Raw genomic sequence first — 17,596 nt, forward strand, 5'->3', positions numbered from 1 at the left:
ATGTTTTTGTAATTCCTGAAAAAATGAATGCTCATTATGGACAACGAATCTTTATTCCACTTAGCCTTATTTGAATAGTTATGTGATATATTTCGGTAGTGTTTCTTGTAATGAATACTGTAAATCCACTCTAGTATACATTTAAACAGTATACTTAATGTTTACAATAGAACTTAAAGGAATATATACAATAGAGTATGAGAGCATTATTGTTAAGGGGCTTAACACTGTGTGACTAATACTGGAGGCTACAGAATCTACTTTGGCTCTGGAATGAAACTGACTGTAGAACAAAGTAAGTGAAATTTTAAAAGTAAAAAAGCATCACAAAGACCCTAATCCTATTTATTTATGTGAAGGTCATTTTGCCTTAATGCAAAATACTGTTTCACAATACAATACTACGTAACGTACTTTGACCAAATAGAGCCTTAAAATTACAGTTATCAGATTTAGAATAGTCTTTATTTAAGGGTATTAAATGAATTAATCATTTAGTTTACATACATACATTTAGTCAACATAGCAGTATTAGCTAGTTTAAAAAATCTATAATTTTTTTTTTAAAGAAATGTGTTTAAATGCTAGGTTACATTTCTGCATGAGTGTGTCATGCATGGTGTTGACTAAACAGTTTATTATATACATTGGAAGCTATAGAGAAAATGTAATGAGATGTAGCAGTGTGTGACTAATAACTTTGGAAAAATGATCTTTGGCGAAGGTATAAAACTCCTGATACAGTCAAGTAAGTACTGCAATTAAGAGATTTTCTATATTTTGTACAATTCACAAGGATTTCATTACATTCACTATATAATTTCATAGTGTTTGTAAGCACAAACCTTTTTTTCTTTAAGAAGTGGGATTTCAATAATACTACATTTTTAATAAATGTGTTTAAATGCTAGGTGACGTCTGCATGAGTATGTCATGCATGGTGTATTTGATATAGTGTATAAATCTGTGTGAATCTTGAAAATACAAGGATTTTCTTTGGTGCTGGAATACAACTTATAGTGGAAAAAGGCGAGTGTTTCTATTCAGGTTTGCTACTAATATTTCATGAAGACTTTCAGTTTTAAAAATGTATCATGTTTGCGTCGGAAATACCTATACATTTTTTTCTATTCATATTTCAAGCAGACTATAGATTATACTGATTAAAATGGCTAGATATGATAGAAGTATTTCTCCATAAGGAGAGCATGCATAAGTATTTGATATAGACCTTAAGTGTGTGTGGATGCTGTAAACAAGCTGATCTTTGGGGCTGGAATACAACTCATAGTTGAATCGGGCAAGTGTTTATAATAAACATTTTCTTCTATTCATGTTTTAAAGAAAGTTTTTAGTGAAAAAAACCCCTAGAATCTTGAACTGTAATACTGTAGACAACAAATGCTGAAGCATACAATACAAATGTATGTACATAAGAAAACAAAAGAGTCTATTGCATGCATTGGGAGCTATTGAAAAAATGTCATGAGGTGTAGCAGTGTGTGTCTAATGACTATAAACTGATCCTGGCCAAAGGCATAAAACTGCTGGTACAGTCAAGTAAGTGCTTGCTTTAATTAAAAGATTTTGTACATTTTATATAACTTCCTACATTAATTTGAAGTGAATTCATAACATGCAAAAGTTAATTCTGTAAGAAATAGAATTTTAATAGTACATATAAGTAGCTATTTGGCTTTCAATTAGTACACTGGAGTTAGTGTTATGTAGCTTCCCAGTGTGTGAATGCTGGAGGAAATCAAAAGTTAATCTTTGGATCAGGCATAAAATTAGTAATTAATTCCCGTGAGTATACAAACACTTTTACACGTGTTTTGTGCCATGCGTTTCATTAGCAGGTATAATTTTCATAGCTGTGAGTCTGAAAATGTCATTTGTCACTTTGTGAGTATAACTCCTGAATATTAGTAGCTACCTAGAATGCTTAAAAAATAAAAAAATCGTATGCAGGTTGTATCCATACAGAAGTATAGCTTATCTTTCACATGCTGAAAAGAATTCAGTAATACAAACAAACAAACAAAAAACAGATACTCATTACTGAACTCATGTTTCAACATCTCTATAATCTTCCGTTAAAAATAGTGCATTAACCATCGAGCTTTATAATCATCTATTAGTAAATAATGCATTTTATAGTTATATACAGTCATACTCAGATTCACTCAACATGGGTGAAGAAAATGCACTTGTATTTGTCAAGCCAGAATAAACTGTGTGACTACAAGTGCAGGAGGATATAAATTAATTATTGGAGAAGGCACGAAACTTACAGTAAATTCAGGTGGGATATAATTAATCATTCATATTCAAATATTATTAGTTGTGTGCTATAATAAGGTGTAATTTTGTATTTACAAAATGTTGTAAATAAATTAGAATATACAATTCTGCTATATACATAATGTTTACAGTAATATTTACCATAATACATTTAAGCGATTAATAGAGACTTATTGATAAGGGACTCAACAATGTGTGACTTATTCTGGAGCAAACCAAATCTACTTTGGTTCAGGAACAAAGCTGATTATAGAGAAAAGTAAGTGTATTTTTTAAAAGCATTTAAAAATAATCTAAATTCACGTAAATTAATTGCGGCATGTATAAAATACACTTTTACTGGTGTTATTTATTTATTTATTTTTTTACTGCGATGCATTTCATAGGCAGGTATGATTTTCATAGATATAAGTCTGAAGATATCTTTTTTGTTAAATCTTATTTATAATTTCTAGAATATTAGTAACTATATACAATCTTTAAAAATATATATTCCCCAGGTTGTATCCGTACAGCAATATATCCATGCTTACAGTTTACGTTTACAATCTTTTGTAAGCATTATATAAACTCAAAAAGCTATAATATTGTACTAGAATTAATGAATCGATAACTTCACTAAAGATATTTAACAACATACAGGGTAATTTCTGAAGTTTAGAACGCATAAATGTGTGCGTACTATTGGTTACCAAAAAGCATGTTCAGTTTAGAAGAATATTAACAATTGAGAGCAATTTAAATTTCATTCATGCAAAGTTATGAGAAATGCTACAAATCCAAATTTTGCCCTGTATTTTAACCTCATCCATTTGTAACTGGTAAATCCATTTCATAGCTGTGAGTCTGAAAATGTCACTTGTAACTTTGTGAGTATAAAAGTCCTGAATATTAGTAGCTACCTAGAATATTTTTTAACAAATCTTATGCAAGTTGTATCCATACACCAGTATAGATTATCTTTCACATGCTGAACAAATACAATACTAAATAAAATCCCCCAAAATAAAAATAAAACTTCCAAAGTATAATTTTCTTAATATTAGTAGATACTTAATAATAATAATTACATAGTAATCCATAATGAATCTTCATTCAACCTTTTCCTTATTTGATTAGTTGCACAACGTATTTAGGTAGTGACGTTTTTACATAATACTGTAAATCCATTATAGTATACATTTCGACTGTATATTAAATGTTTACCGTAGAATTTAAAGAACTATATACGATAGAGTAAGAGATAGTTATTGGTAAGGGGCAGAACAGTGTGTGGCTAATACTGGAGGCAGAATCTACTTTGGCTCTGGAACAAAACTGATTGTAGAAAAAAGTAAGTGTAATTTTTAAAAGCATTACAAAGATCCTCATCTTATTTATTTGTGTGAAGATGAATATGCCAACAACAATGATGCAACTCAACTCTTGTGCCAGAAGCTTATTTGACACTTATATTGTTTATAGCAGATTTAGATAGTTTCAATCATCTAGTATTTTGAAGAAATGTGTTTAAATGCTAAGTTACATTTCCGCATGAACATGTCATACATGGTGTGTTTATTGTATACATTAGAGGCTAGTGAGAAAGTGTAATGAGGTGTAGCAGTGTGCGGATAATAACTTGGGAAAAGTGATCTTTGGCAATGGCATAAAACTGCTGGTACAGTCAAGTAAGTGTTTGCTGTAATTAAGAGATTTTCTATGTTTTGTATAACTTCTTACATGAATTTGAGTTCATTCACTATATGAATTCAAAGTGTGTGAAAGTGCAAAAGTTCGTTCCTTAAGAAATGTTATTTCAATCGTTCATATAAGTAGTTAATCGGCTTTCATTTAGTACACTGAGTTAGTGTTATGTAGCTTCCCAGTGTGTGAATACTGGAGGAAATCAAAAGTTAATCCTTGGATCAGGCATAGAATTAATAATTAATTCCCGTGAGTAAAAAATCCACATTTATATCTTTTTTTTTGTCATGCATTTCATTACCAGGTTTAATTTTCATAGATAAGTATGAAAATGTCTTTCATAGCTTCCTAAATATATTTTTGTAACAATCCTTTGCAAATACTACATAAAAGCTCATAGTGCATCATAAAGCACTTATGTAGTATTATAATATTCATTGATGACTCCACTAAAGATATTCGACAACATACAATGCAGTTTCTGAAGTGCACAAATTTGTGCTCACTCTTTGTTACTAAATAGCGTACTCATAGGACCAGTAAGAAATTAGATTTCACTTTCTTTTGTTGAAATGAAGTTCTAAGACATGCTACGAACAACAACTGATCTCACTGTCTTGACCATATCCATTTGTAATTTTTCCTATGAGTTGACTCAGTCAACCTTGATATGAAATATCAACAAATTTCTTATAATGAGTCCATGTTCTTAACCTTCACATGATGAAAAAATACAAAATTAATTAAATGAAAAAAAAAAAAATTCAAATACTCCTTTCTTATGCAGCAACAGTTGTATCTATTACTCAAATATACTCAACAGAATATGATGTATTTAGGTAGTGATGGTTTTACAGAATACTGTAAATCCACTCTAGTATACATTTCAACTACATACTTGACGTTCACAGTAAAACTTAATGTAATATTTATAACAGACTATAAAGAGTTATTGATAAGATACAGAACAGTGTGTGACTACTACTGGAAGCTACAGAATCTACTTTGGCTCTGGAACAAAACTAATTGTAGACAAAAGTAAGTGTAATTTTAAAAAGCATTACAAAGGTCCTGTCGTGCATGATGTATTTGACTAAAGAATCTATTGCATACATTGGAGGCTATAGAAAAAGGGTTATGGGGTGTAACAGTGAATAAGTAAATAAGAACTTTTTTTCTTTAAGAAGTGGGACTTCATTAACATTACATTTGGAAGCGGCTCTAGAGAAAACGTTATGAGGTGTAGCAGTGTGTGTCTAATACCTATGGAGAAAAACTCACCTTTGGCAAAGGCATAAAACTGCTTTTACAGTCAAGTAAGTGCCTTCTATGAATTAGAGATTTTCTACAAATCATGAATTTCACTACATTCAGTATATATAAATATATAGTGGAAATGTAGTTTATGAAGAATTGGGGTTTCAGTAATATTACATTTTAAAGAAATGTGTTTAAATGGTAGTGTTTCTATTCAGTTTTTTCTACTCATATTTCATGCAGACTATTAGTTTACAAACTATCATTTATGTTTGCTAGATATGCTAGATATATTTCAATTAGGACAGCATGCATGAGTATTTGTTATAGACTGTAAGTGTGTGTGAATTATGGAAACAAGCTGATCTTTGGGGCTGGAACACAACTAATAGTTGAATCAGGCAAGTGTTTACAATAGTATTCCTATCGTACTCTGTAATGCTGTAAACAGTAAATACTGGAGGACATAGGTTTATTTTTGTTGTTGAACATAAAGAGTGGTTTAAGTGCTTATTGATATTATAGTAATGTAATCACAAAGAGGCAAACATCTAGAAAGGACATGTACTTTACAAGTGTATGTACATAAGAAGACAATACTGTCTATTGCATGCTTTGGGAGCTATAGAAAAAATGTGTTTGCTTTAATTAAGAGATTTTGTACATTTTGTATAATATCCTACATAAACTTCACTCCATTTGCTATATGAATTCATAGCACATGAAGTGAAAAAGTTAAATTAAGAGATGTGTTTTTAATAGTAGTTTTATAGGTAGTGGCTATCACTTACTATACTGAGTTAGTGTTATGTAGCTTCCCAGTGCGTGAATACTGGAAGTGGATATCAAAAGTTAATCCTTGGATCAGGCACAAAATTGATAATTAACTCCCGTGAGTATAAAACATACTTTTACACTTTAAAAAACAAAACAAAAAAACTTTTGGGTATAATTTTGATAGATTAAAATACTCAAAACTTATGCAGCAACTGTTGTATGACACATTAATTACTCGAATATACTGAACATGGTTGAGGGCAGAAAATGCACGTGTATTTGTTGAGCCTTAAGAAACTGTGTGACTCGAGGTGCAGAACAATATAAATTAATATTTGGAGAAGGCACAACACTTACAGTAAATTCAGGTGGGATATAAATTATCTTTCATATTAACAGTGTACATAGTTTTGTGATTCCTGAAAATGTGAATATTCATTACTGACAGCGAGTCCACTTGTGCTTATTAGATTCATTGTCTGATGAATTTACTTAGTGGAACGTTCACAGAATACTGTAAATCCACGCTAGAATACATATCAAATATATTTAATGCTTACAGTAAAAATTTAAAGTAATATATATTTAATAGAGCAGTAGAGAGTTATTGATAAGGGACTGAATAATGTGTGACTAATACTGGAAACAATAGAATCCACTTTGGTTCTGGAATGAAACTGATTGTAGAAAAAAGTAAGTGTACTTTTTAAAAAGCATTGTTAAGATCCTAAACTGGTTTATTGATGCTAAATACTATTTCACATTACAATACTACATAATGTACTTTGACCAGATGACCAGATCTGAAAATTCTTAATGAGTGTGTCTCGCATGGCGTATTTGACAAAGCAGTCTATTGCATACATTGGAGTCCATAGAGAAAATGTTATGAAGTATAGCAGTGTGTGAATACGAATGTGGACAAATTGATATTTGGAAATGGCATAAAACTACTCGTGCAGTCAAGTAAGTGTTCGCTGTAATTAAGGAAATTTGTACAATTGACCACATGAATTTCACTACAAAGTGCAGAATTTAATTCTTTAAGAAGTGGAATTCTAATAATATTACATTTAGCTCAAACTTGTTAAAGTGCTAGCTTGCATTATTTTTGCATGACTGTATCATGCTTGATGTATTTGATATAGAGTATAAGTCTGTGTGAATCTTGGCAATACCAGGATTATCTTCGGTGCTGGAACACGACTTATAGTAGAACCAGGCAAGTACATGACCTTATTTATGGAGACAAAACAGTCTATTTCATAAATCAGGGACTGTAGAGAAAATGCTGTGAGGTGTAGCAGTGTGTGTCTAATAACTTTGCAAAACTGACCTTTGGCAATGGCATCAAACTGCTGGTAGAGTCAGGTAAGTGTTTACTATAATTGTTATTTTTTATAACTTCCTAAATGAATTTTAACGAACAGTCACTATATGAATTCATAGTGTATGAAAGTACAAAGGTTATTTATTTAAGAAGTGGAATTTTAATAGTACATCTAAGTAGTTATTTGTCTTATGTTTAGCACATTTGTAAATAAAGTATTTTATAGTTATATACAGTGACATTCAAACATAATCAACATGGCTGCAGGCAGAAAATGCACATGTATTTGTGATGGCATAAAAAACTGTGTGACTGGAGGTGCATCACAATACAAAGTAATATTTGCAGAAGGCGTGAAACTTACAGTAAATTCAGGTGAGGCATAAATAATCTTTCACATGAACATTTCATATATTTCACTAATAACATATTATTAGTTGTGTGTTGTATTTAGGTAGTGATGCATTTACAGAATACTGTAAATCAACTATAATGTACATTTCTGCTATGTAATTAATGTTTATATTTAAACTTAACATAATGTACTGTGTAGAATAGATTAATGGAGAGTTATTGATAAGGGACAGAACAGTGTGTGACTTATTCTGGAGGTGACAAAATCTACTTTGGCTCTGGAACACAACTGATTGTAGAAAGAAGTAAGTGTAATTATGTAAGTGTAACTCAAAATACACCCTAAAGCTCTAATATAGTGCTATAATTAATACATTGATGATTTCGCTACAAAGATATTTGACAACATAGGAAGTGTAGAAAGCACAAATGTGTGATCACTATTTGGTGTTCAACAGCACGCTCAGTTCCTAGGAATATAACAAAATGCGGGCGATGTAAATTTCCTTCATGCAAATTAAATTGTCAAACTTGATAAACTTGGTAACCTTTGTATCTTAAAATAATGTGTTTGTTACTTTTCCTACTAATTGACTCAAGCTAAACTGAAGGAGCAAAATGTGGCGCAAATTTCTCATCACGAGAGCACACTTAGCTGCACATACTGAAAAAATAGAAAAGTAACAATAAAATAAATGTATTCAGAAACTCAATATGTGCATAATAGTGTTTCTAGAACTCATCAAATATTTATAGGGCTTTAAATATTGAGCTTTATTGTCTGTTAGTAAGTAATGTGTTTTAGAGTTTTACCGCGGTACTCAAATATACTCAACATGGATGACAGCAGAAAATGCACATGAATTTGTCAAGCCATTAAAAAAAACTGTTACTGTGAGTGTAAAAGGATATAAATTAATATGTGTAGAAGGTGCAACACAGTGAATTCAGGTGCGATAGAAACCTTTTTATATCAACCGCATAAATGGTTTTGTAATTCTTGAAAACTTGAATATTTATTATGGACAACTAAGCTTCATTCTGCTTGTCCTTATTAGATCAGTTTTGCGATGTATTTAGCTAGTGAAGTGTTAACAGTATACTGTTAATCCTGTATAGTATACAATTCAACTAAATACTCAATGTTTACAGTCAAATTTAATGTAATATAAATAATAGCTTAATGGAGAGTTATTGATGAGGGACAGAACAGTGTGTGACTCAGTCTGGAAACTACAAAATCTACTTTGGCTCTGGAATAAAACTGATTGTAGAAAAAAGTAAGTGTATGAAGATCCAAATCCTATTTATCTGTCTTAAGGTCAGAATGTTATGATGCACAAGATTATGATAGACCAGATAGAGCCTTAAGAACTACAAATATTAGATTTAAAATAGTCTTCATTTAAGTAGTATATAATTAGAAGAATAATTAATGAAATGATCTATAAATGAATGAATAGCTCGATTTATACATAATGATGCAAATCAGCAATTGTGCCATAGGCTTATTGTTGCCTCTGATACACTGGAGGCTATAGAGAAAATATTATTGAGTGTAGCAGTGTGTGACTAATAACTTTGGAGGAAAACTGACATTTGGCAAAGGCATAAAAGTGCTGGTACAGTCAAGTAAGTGGCTTTTAAGCTTTTCTAATTTATTACACGAATTTCACTACAAAGTGCAAAATTTTGTTCCTTAAGTGCAATAATATGACACTTTGAAGAATTGCATTTCTTGTAGAGTATAATTCCAGTGTGAGAATCTTGGCATTACCGGGATTTTCTACTCATGTTTCATGCAGACTTTTAGAAATACAATCAAATTATAAAAGCTATACATGCTATAAATATTTCTGCACGAGGACAACATGCTTAGGTATTTGATATAGACTGTAAGTGTGTGTGAATGTAAACAAGGTGATCTTTGGGGCTGGAACACAACTCATAGTTCAATCAGGCAAGTGTTGTTTAGCTATTTTATTTTAAATCATGTTTTATAAAAGATTATTCAGGATACACAATTTAGGAATGGTACATGATGTTATAGATTATATGATAGAAACTTTAGTACAATAAGCTGTAAATATTGAATGATACACACGTATGTTTTAAGTTGAACTGGTGCTTGTTAGTTTTATATTACCGGTATCAAAATTATGCTAAATTCTAATAAATGTATATACATTATCTTATTTAAGGAGGCAAAACCGTATAGTGCATACACTGTAAAAAAATTCACATAATTTTACAGTAACTTACTGGCAACCGGGTTACCAGCAAAATACTGTAAAATACAATAAACAACAGTAAAGTACTGTAATATCTTACGTAGTATAAAATAACACATAATCCACTACATTTGCTCATTTGGCTTACAATGTATAACCCAGTTGGCATTCAGGTTTTTTTTTATTTGTAATTTTTTATAGTGGGAAGTAATATTTTTATAGAGAAAATGTTATGAGGTGTAGCAGTGTGTGTCTAATAGCTATGGAGGAAAACTGACCTTTGGCAAAGGCATAAAACTGCTGGTACAATCAAGTAAGTTTTTGCTGTAATTAAGAAGGTTCACACTTTGTACAATATACTACACACTACATTCACAACATGAATTCATAGTGTGTTTATGTGCAGAAGCTTAATAGTACATATCAGTAGTATTTGGCTGTTAGTGTTCTGTTGCTTCCCAGCGTGAATACTTTAGGTGGATATCAAAAGCTAATCTTTGGTTCAGGTTTTTACTGTTATGCGTTTCATCGGCAGAATAATTTGGATAGATTGTAAGTCTGAAAATCTCAGTCTTCTTTGTAACTTCCTAAGTAGAAATGTCTTTAATATTATGAACTATTTACGTTAATTTAAAATACAAATCTCAGGCAGGTTGTATGCAGGTTGTATCTGTACTACAGTATAGCTTTAAAAAATCAGATACTCATTGTTCATGTTTCAACATTACTTTATTATTAGTAAAGAATGTATTTTATAGTTATAGACAGTGATACTCAAATTCACTCAAGATTGTTGAAGGCAGAAAATGCATATGTATTTGTCAAGCTGTAAAAAACTGTGTGACTGGAGATGCAGGAGGATATAAATTAATATTTGGAGAAGCCATGAAGTTTACAGTAATTTCAGGTGGGTTATAAATGATCTTTTTTAGTAACAGCATAAACGATCTTGTAATTCCTGAAAACATGAATGCTCATTATTTGCTCGCTTGTCCTTTTTAGATTAGTTGAATGATGTATTTAGGTTGTAAAGTGTTCACAGAATACTGTTAATCCATTCAAGTGTACATTTCAACTATATACTTAATGTTTACAGTAGAATTCAATGTAATAGAGATAGCTAGATTAATAAAGAGTTATTGTTAAGGGACAGAACAGTGTGTGTATGGAAACAACAGAATCTACTTTGGCTCTGGAACAAACCTGATTGTAGAAAAAAGTAAGAAAAGATTCTTAATCCTGTTTATTTGTGTGAAGGATAGTTTGTCAAAACAATTATACATGATATTCTTCTTCCAGATAGAGCCTTAACTACAGGTATCAGATTTAGAACGAGCTTTGTTTCAGTAGTATATAATTACAAATACACTACATTAAATGGTTCAAAATGAATTCATAACTTATTTTAGTAGTAGTTTATACACAACAATGACGCAGCTCACATCTTTAGTGTTAGCGGCTTTATCTTACCACTTATATTGTTTACAGCAGATTTACTTAAAATCTTACTTTAAAAATCTTTCATATTTTTGAAATGTGTTCAAATGATAGGTTACATTTCTGCATGAGTGTCATGCATAGTGTATTTGATAAAACAATCAATAAAAAAACAAACAATATAGGGCTATAGAGGCTACTGAGAAAATGTCATGAGGTGTAGCAGTGTGTGGATAATAACGCAAGAAAAGTGATCTTTGGCAAAGGCATAAAACTGCTGGTACAGTCAAGTAAGTGTTTGCAGTAACAATTTGAACAATGTATTACAGGAATTTCATTACATCCAATAGATTAACTCATAGCGCATGAAAGTGCAGAAGTTAGTTCTGTAAGAAATATCATTTTAATAGTTTATATAAGTAGCTATTTGTCTTTCGTTTAGTACACTGAGTTAGTGTTATGTAGCTTCCCAGTGTGTGAATAGTAGAAGTGGAAATCAAAAGTTAATCTTTGGATCAGGCACAAAAGTGATAATTAATTCCCGTGAGTATAAAACACACTTCTACTAATTTTTTTGCATTTCAAGCTTTGAAACGCATGGATTATGCACTTCATTGCCAGTTATAAATTTCATAGTTAAGTTTCAGAGTAAGTCTGAAAATCTCAATCGATTTTGTAACTTCCTTTTTCCTATATTTGCCTCTAATTAACTATTTTACAATAATTAAAAAAAAAAACAAAAAATGTCATGCAGGTTTTATCCTATACTACAGTATAGCTTAATGTGCACGTGATGAAAAAAATACAATAATATGAAAAACAAATAAATTCAGATACACATTTATTTTTGTTTTAGCATTTCTATAACCCTCAATTAACTATAGTGTCTTAATTATTGAGGATTATTATCCATTATTGTCTTATATATCGTATAATTATATACAGTGATACTCAAATATACTCAACATGGTTGAAAGCGAAAATTGCATATGTATTTGTCAAGCCTTAAGAAACTGTGTGACAATGAGTGGAGGAGCATACAAATTAATATTTGGAGAAGGCACAACACTTACAGTAAATTCAGGTGGGTTATAAATAATTTTTCATATTAACAGTGCATAGGTCTGGTAATTACAGAAATCTTCAGTGCTTATTACAGAAAATTAATCTTCATTCTGCTTGTCTTTATTATAATGCATAATGTATTTCGCTAGTGATATGCTTACAGAATACTTTAAATCCAGTATAGGCTTCATTTCTACTTAATGTTTACAGTAAAATTTAATGGATTATAGGTTGACTAATAGAGTTAACGATAAGAGAGAGAACAGTGTGTGACTAGAGACAACAGAATCTACTTTGGCTCTGGAACAAAACTGGTTGTAGAAAAAAGTAAGTGTGCTAAAAACCATTTAAAAAAAAGTATTACAAAGATCCTAATTCTATTTATTTGTGTGGAGGTCAGTTTGTGTGGAGGTCAGTTTTAAATATTCATGTTTAACATAGACTAGTTAAAGTAATTGTTTCTCTTATATGATTTTGAAAATAAGTGTAATTGGATCAAACTTATGAATACCCAGTATCCACTAACAATGAAAAGTTTTGTGTCTTTTGTGTAGTGCACAATATTGGTAATCTATTTACTTAACTTTTTAGATACAACTATGGGCTACATGTCCGCTATACACACACCTTTAAAAATAAACTGAAATTACATAAATCAAATGTATCTGTAAATGAAAAAGGTGTAGGATTATTGATCAGGGCCAGAACACTGTGTGACTGGCAGTGGAAACCTCAAACTGTATTTCGGCTCAGGAATCAAACTGACTGTAGAGAACAGTAAGTGTCCAAAACTAATCATTCATATTAATCGCATTTATGTGTGTACTGACTGGTTGGTGCATAATAATATACAAGATGTACCTTAAAACAGTGGTTCTTAACATTTCTGCAGCCCGGTACCCCTTTAAATGTAAAATGATTTGAACCTAATCCATCTATTCAAATATTAACTCATTATTTTAATCTGTCCAATAATATTGGGAACCTTTAAATGGTTTTAAATTAATTTATATCTCCGTTTGTACACAAAACAATGCATGGTGCAACCCATGAAACTTCTTGTTGCTGGCTTTTATACTGTGTGAATGCTCAAACTGGAGTTGATAAGATCATCTTTGGTACAGGCACAAAGTTAATCACTATAACGAGTAAGTAACATTTATTAAGCATTACTACAGTCAGTATAGATTTAATGTTAAATTAACTCCTACAGTGATTATTTAATTCTATCTGGGATGAAATACAAATGAATATTTGAAGTGACAATTTAATTATTTGAAGTGATCACTTGATATGATCATGTATATCACTAATGTTGGTTCCAAGTTGGTCCCAATATATTCAAAAAACACCTTGCAACAAATTGCTTCATGCCTCTAATATGCATCATATTAGTAGGAAGCAGGTTTTTGTGCAGATGTATAACTATGTGTGAGAAGCCTAGGACAGAAGTTAATATTTGGAAAAGGAACAAAAGTCACAGTAATATCAGGTAAAGTATTATAACTTCCTATTCTTAAAGGCTTCTGTTGCCTGATTAAACTAATACATAGCTACTTTCAGCTAGTATCGCCAGAATTTGCGCAAAAGTTACATCAATATGTTTGCTTTATATTTGAAGAACTAAGTGAGAATTTAGTGTTTAGTAGTTAGTTTAAATTAGTGACACTGATGACACAGGATATTGTAAATCTACTACCCATATTGTAATGCACAAAAATGCACAATATAATAACTTCTATTTATATTTCTACTACTACTACTACTACTCTAAATTTAATAATTTATATGCAAAATATTGCTTTAGAACAGAATATTGTTGCTCAGGAAAATGGCATTCATTAAAATGTAAACATTCAGAATGGTATGATCAGATGGGTAGTTATTTTGCTCTTACTCAATTTGCTGTAGACTTAATGTCTTATGGTTTTCAACTGTGTGAATGCTGGAACTGGATACGGAAAGTTGATCTTTGGATCAGGCATAAAATTAATAATTAATTCCAGTGAGTATAATGGCTTATTCATTATATATTCATTATATATTTTTTTTCTGGTGTACAATGAATCTTCAAAATTAGTGAACATTCACAATAGTTCCAAAAGGTATTTTTTTCCCATAAAGGTTAGGCAAACTTAAATGCAGTAATTTCAATCAACAACAAAGGGACTAATTTAAAAAAAAAATCTCAGATATAAACAGCATATTTTACTAGGACATGAATAACAGGTGATATTGGTCAATTATGGTATTATGCTTACTGTGTACTCTGTAGTAATTAATTAACTTCATACACCAATTTTTATTAATACGTTTAAAATGTACTTATTATAACATATTTATATGTTTTATATTCCTTGCATATAATGGTTCAATGGAAAATATCTGATTTTGGATGTTTTGTTTAAAAAGCAGCACAGGTTACTGTAAATCTACTTTTTAAAAAAATTTAAAACAGTTTTTGGATATAGTTAAAATCTACAGATATACTATACACATGATTGTTAAAATAAATACATAATAATATATAATATATAATGAAAACCATATCCATAGAATTATTGATCAGGGCCAGATCACTGTGTGACTGACAGTGGAGGCTGGAAACTCTACTTTGGTTCAGGAATCAAACTGACTGTTGAGAAAAGTAAGTGTGCCGCAAAGAGTAAAGAAATAGCATTTTAAAAACTTACCCATTTTTATTTGCTTACGTGCTGGTTTGCTTGGTGGAAAAATGACTTCATAATAACATGCAGGCTGTACCTTACAATAGTGGTTCTTATTTATTTATTTTAGCCGGGGACTCCGTTAACTATAAAACAGTTTTATAGTTAACCTTGTTTATAGTTAAACTTGTTTACTTGTTTATAGTTACAATTTTATAGTTAAAAACAATCCATACACCCCCCTCAGTACAGACTTATGAACGGATCTGTTCATCTATTGGAGCCATACAGCTTTTCAATCCTGAACTTTCTATTTATACATTAGTCTCAAGTTTATGTTAGTTAAAAGTCATTAAGGTATTGAGGTTTTTGTTTAAAATCTTTCAAATCAAGTAATCAGTCAACCAGGATAATAATTATATGAACTCAATATAACTTATTAAAATAGTTTTCAATGATTTAATGGCTCAATTTGTACATTGAATAACAATGCATGATGCAACCCCTGAGGCATTTTGTTGCTGGCTTTTATACTGTGTGACTACTGGAACTGGAGCTTATAAGCTCATCTTTGGCACTGCCACAAAGTTAACAATTGAAACAAGTAAGTAAAATATATTTAGCATTACTGCCGTTTAATGTTAAGTTAACTCCTCCAGTGATTATTAAATTCTAGCTGGGAGGGAATACAAATGAATTCTGTAAGTGTAACTCCAATCTAATACTTTAAACTAATCACTTACTTTATATGACAATATATACACCACTAGTGTTGGTTCCAAGTATAAAAATGTTCATTTGTGGCCAATGACACAAAATGCCTGCATTAACAACCTTATATAATGTTATTAACCGGAGTGTCAACATAAATATAACTAATTGTAATGCTTGACTCGATTCAGGAACAGGTTTATTTAATTTCCATAAAACTGATTTAAAAAGTATTTATTATTTAAATATTCCCAATACATTTGACCGCTAATATGCATCATATTAGTGGGACACATGTTTTTGTGCAGATGTATAACTAAGTGTGAGAAGCTCAGGACAGAAAGTAATATTTGGAAAAGGAACAAAACTCACAGTAATATCAGGTAAAGTTAATTAATATAACTTCTTATTCTGAAAGGTTTTTGTTGCCTGATTAGACTAATACATAACTACTTTTAGATAGTATACACAGAATTTGTGCAAAAGGTGCATCAACATATTAGCCTTATATTTGAAGAACTAAGTGAGATTGATACTGAAGCATAATAGCAGAAAGCCATAAGTAAATTATATAACAAACATTACCTTAAACAGTTTACCAGTTACAACAATCTTAATTTTACGATATTTAAACTAGACCCAGTTTAATTTAGTGACACTGCTGGCACACAATTTTGTAAATCAACTATCCACAAGTTGTACAGAAATGCATAATATAACAACTTCTATTTACATTTCTAATTGTAACAAAATTCAATGAAATATATGTAGAATACTGCTTTAGAACAAAGTATTGTTGCTCAGGAAAATGACCTTTTTAACCAGAATATCACGAAACTAAGTGGAATATTTTTGAATGCTCAATAAGGTAGTTATTTTACCCGTATTCAATTTGCTGTAGACTTAATGATATGTAGTTAAACACTGTGTGAATACTGGAGGTGGCTATGGAAAGTTGATCTTTGGAACAGGCATAGCATTGACAATTAATTCCAGTGAGTATAATGGCTTATTCTTTATATATTCCATTGAACTTTTCCAGGGTTTGTTACTTGTTTGGCTTGTGTTATGCATTTTATACTGTAGCTGGCATTTCACTGTTGAATAATATACGTTTAATTGGGAATAATACTATATACATATAAGGCTTAAACATATGCTTTATATGAATATAATAGAATAATATTTCACCAATAATAGGAAATGTATGTATTCCTTACATGGTTCAATGGAAAATATCTGATTTTGCATGTTTTATTTACAAAGCGGCACAGGGGACTGTAAATCTACTTTTTTTTTTTTTTTTTACATTTAAAGCGCAGTTTTTGGATATGGCTACAATGCACATATATACTATACATGCGATCGTTAAAATAAAATTAAAACCATATCCATAGAATAATTGATCAGGGCCAGATCACTGTGTGACTGACAGTGGAGGCAGGAAACTCTACTTTGGCTCAGGAATCAAACTGATGGTTGAGAAAAGTAAGTGTGCAACAAAGAGTAAAGAAATAGCATTTTAATTTGTTTAAAATTTTATTTGTTTACAGTCTAGGTTGCATTGTTGCAAAAAAAAAAATAAAAAATTAAACTCATCACAATATACAAGATATACCTTGAAACAGTGGTTCTTAATTTTTAGCCAGGGATCAGTTTACCTGTAAAATCATTAATATAGATCCCCTTAGTATAGTATAGTATAGTGTAGTATAGAATTATGAACATAATTAAACTAAAACAAATATAATAATGTTAATAATGGGCTGTGATTTCTG

This window comes from Ictalurus punctatus, chromosome 7 (genome assembly GCF_001660625.3).
Source record: "Ictalurus punctatus breed USDA103 chromosome 7, Coco_2.0, whole genome shotgun sequence".
Taxonomy (NCBI): Eukaryota; Metazoa; Chordata; class Actinopteri; order Siluriformes; family Ictaluridae; genus Ictalurus; species Ictalurus punctatus.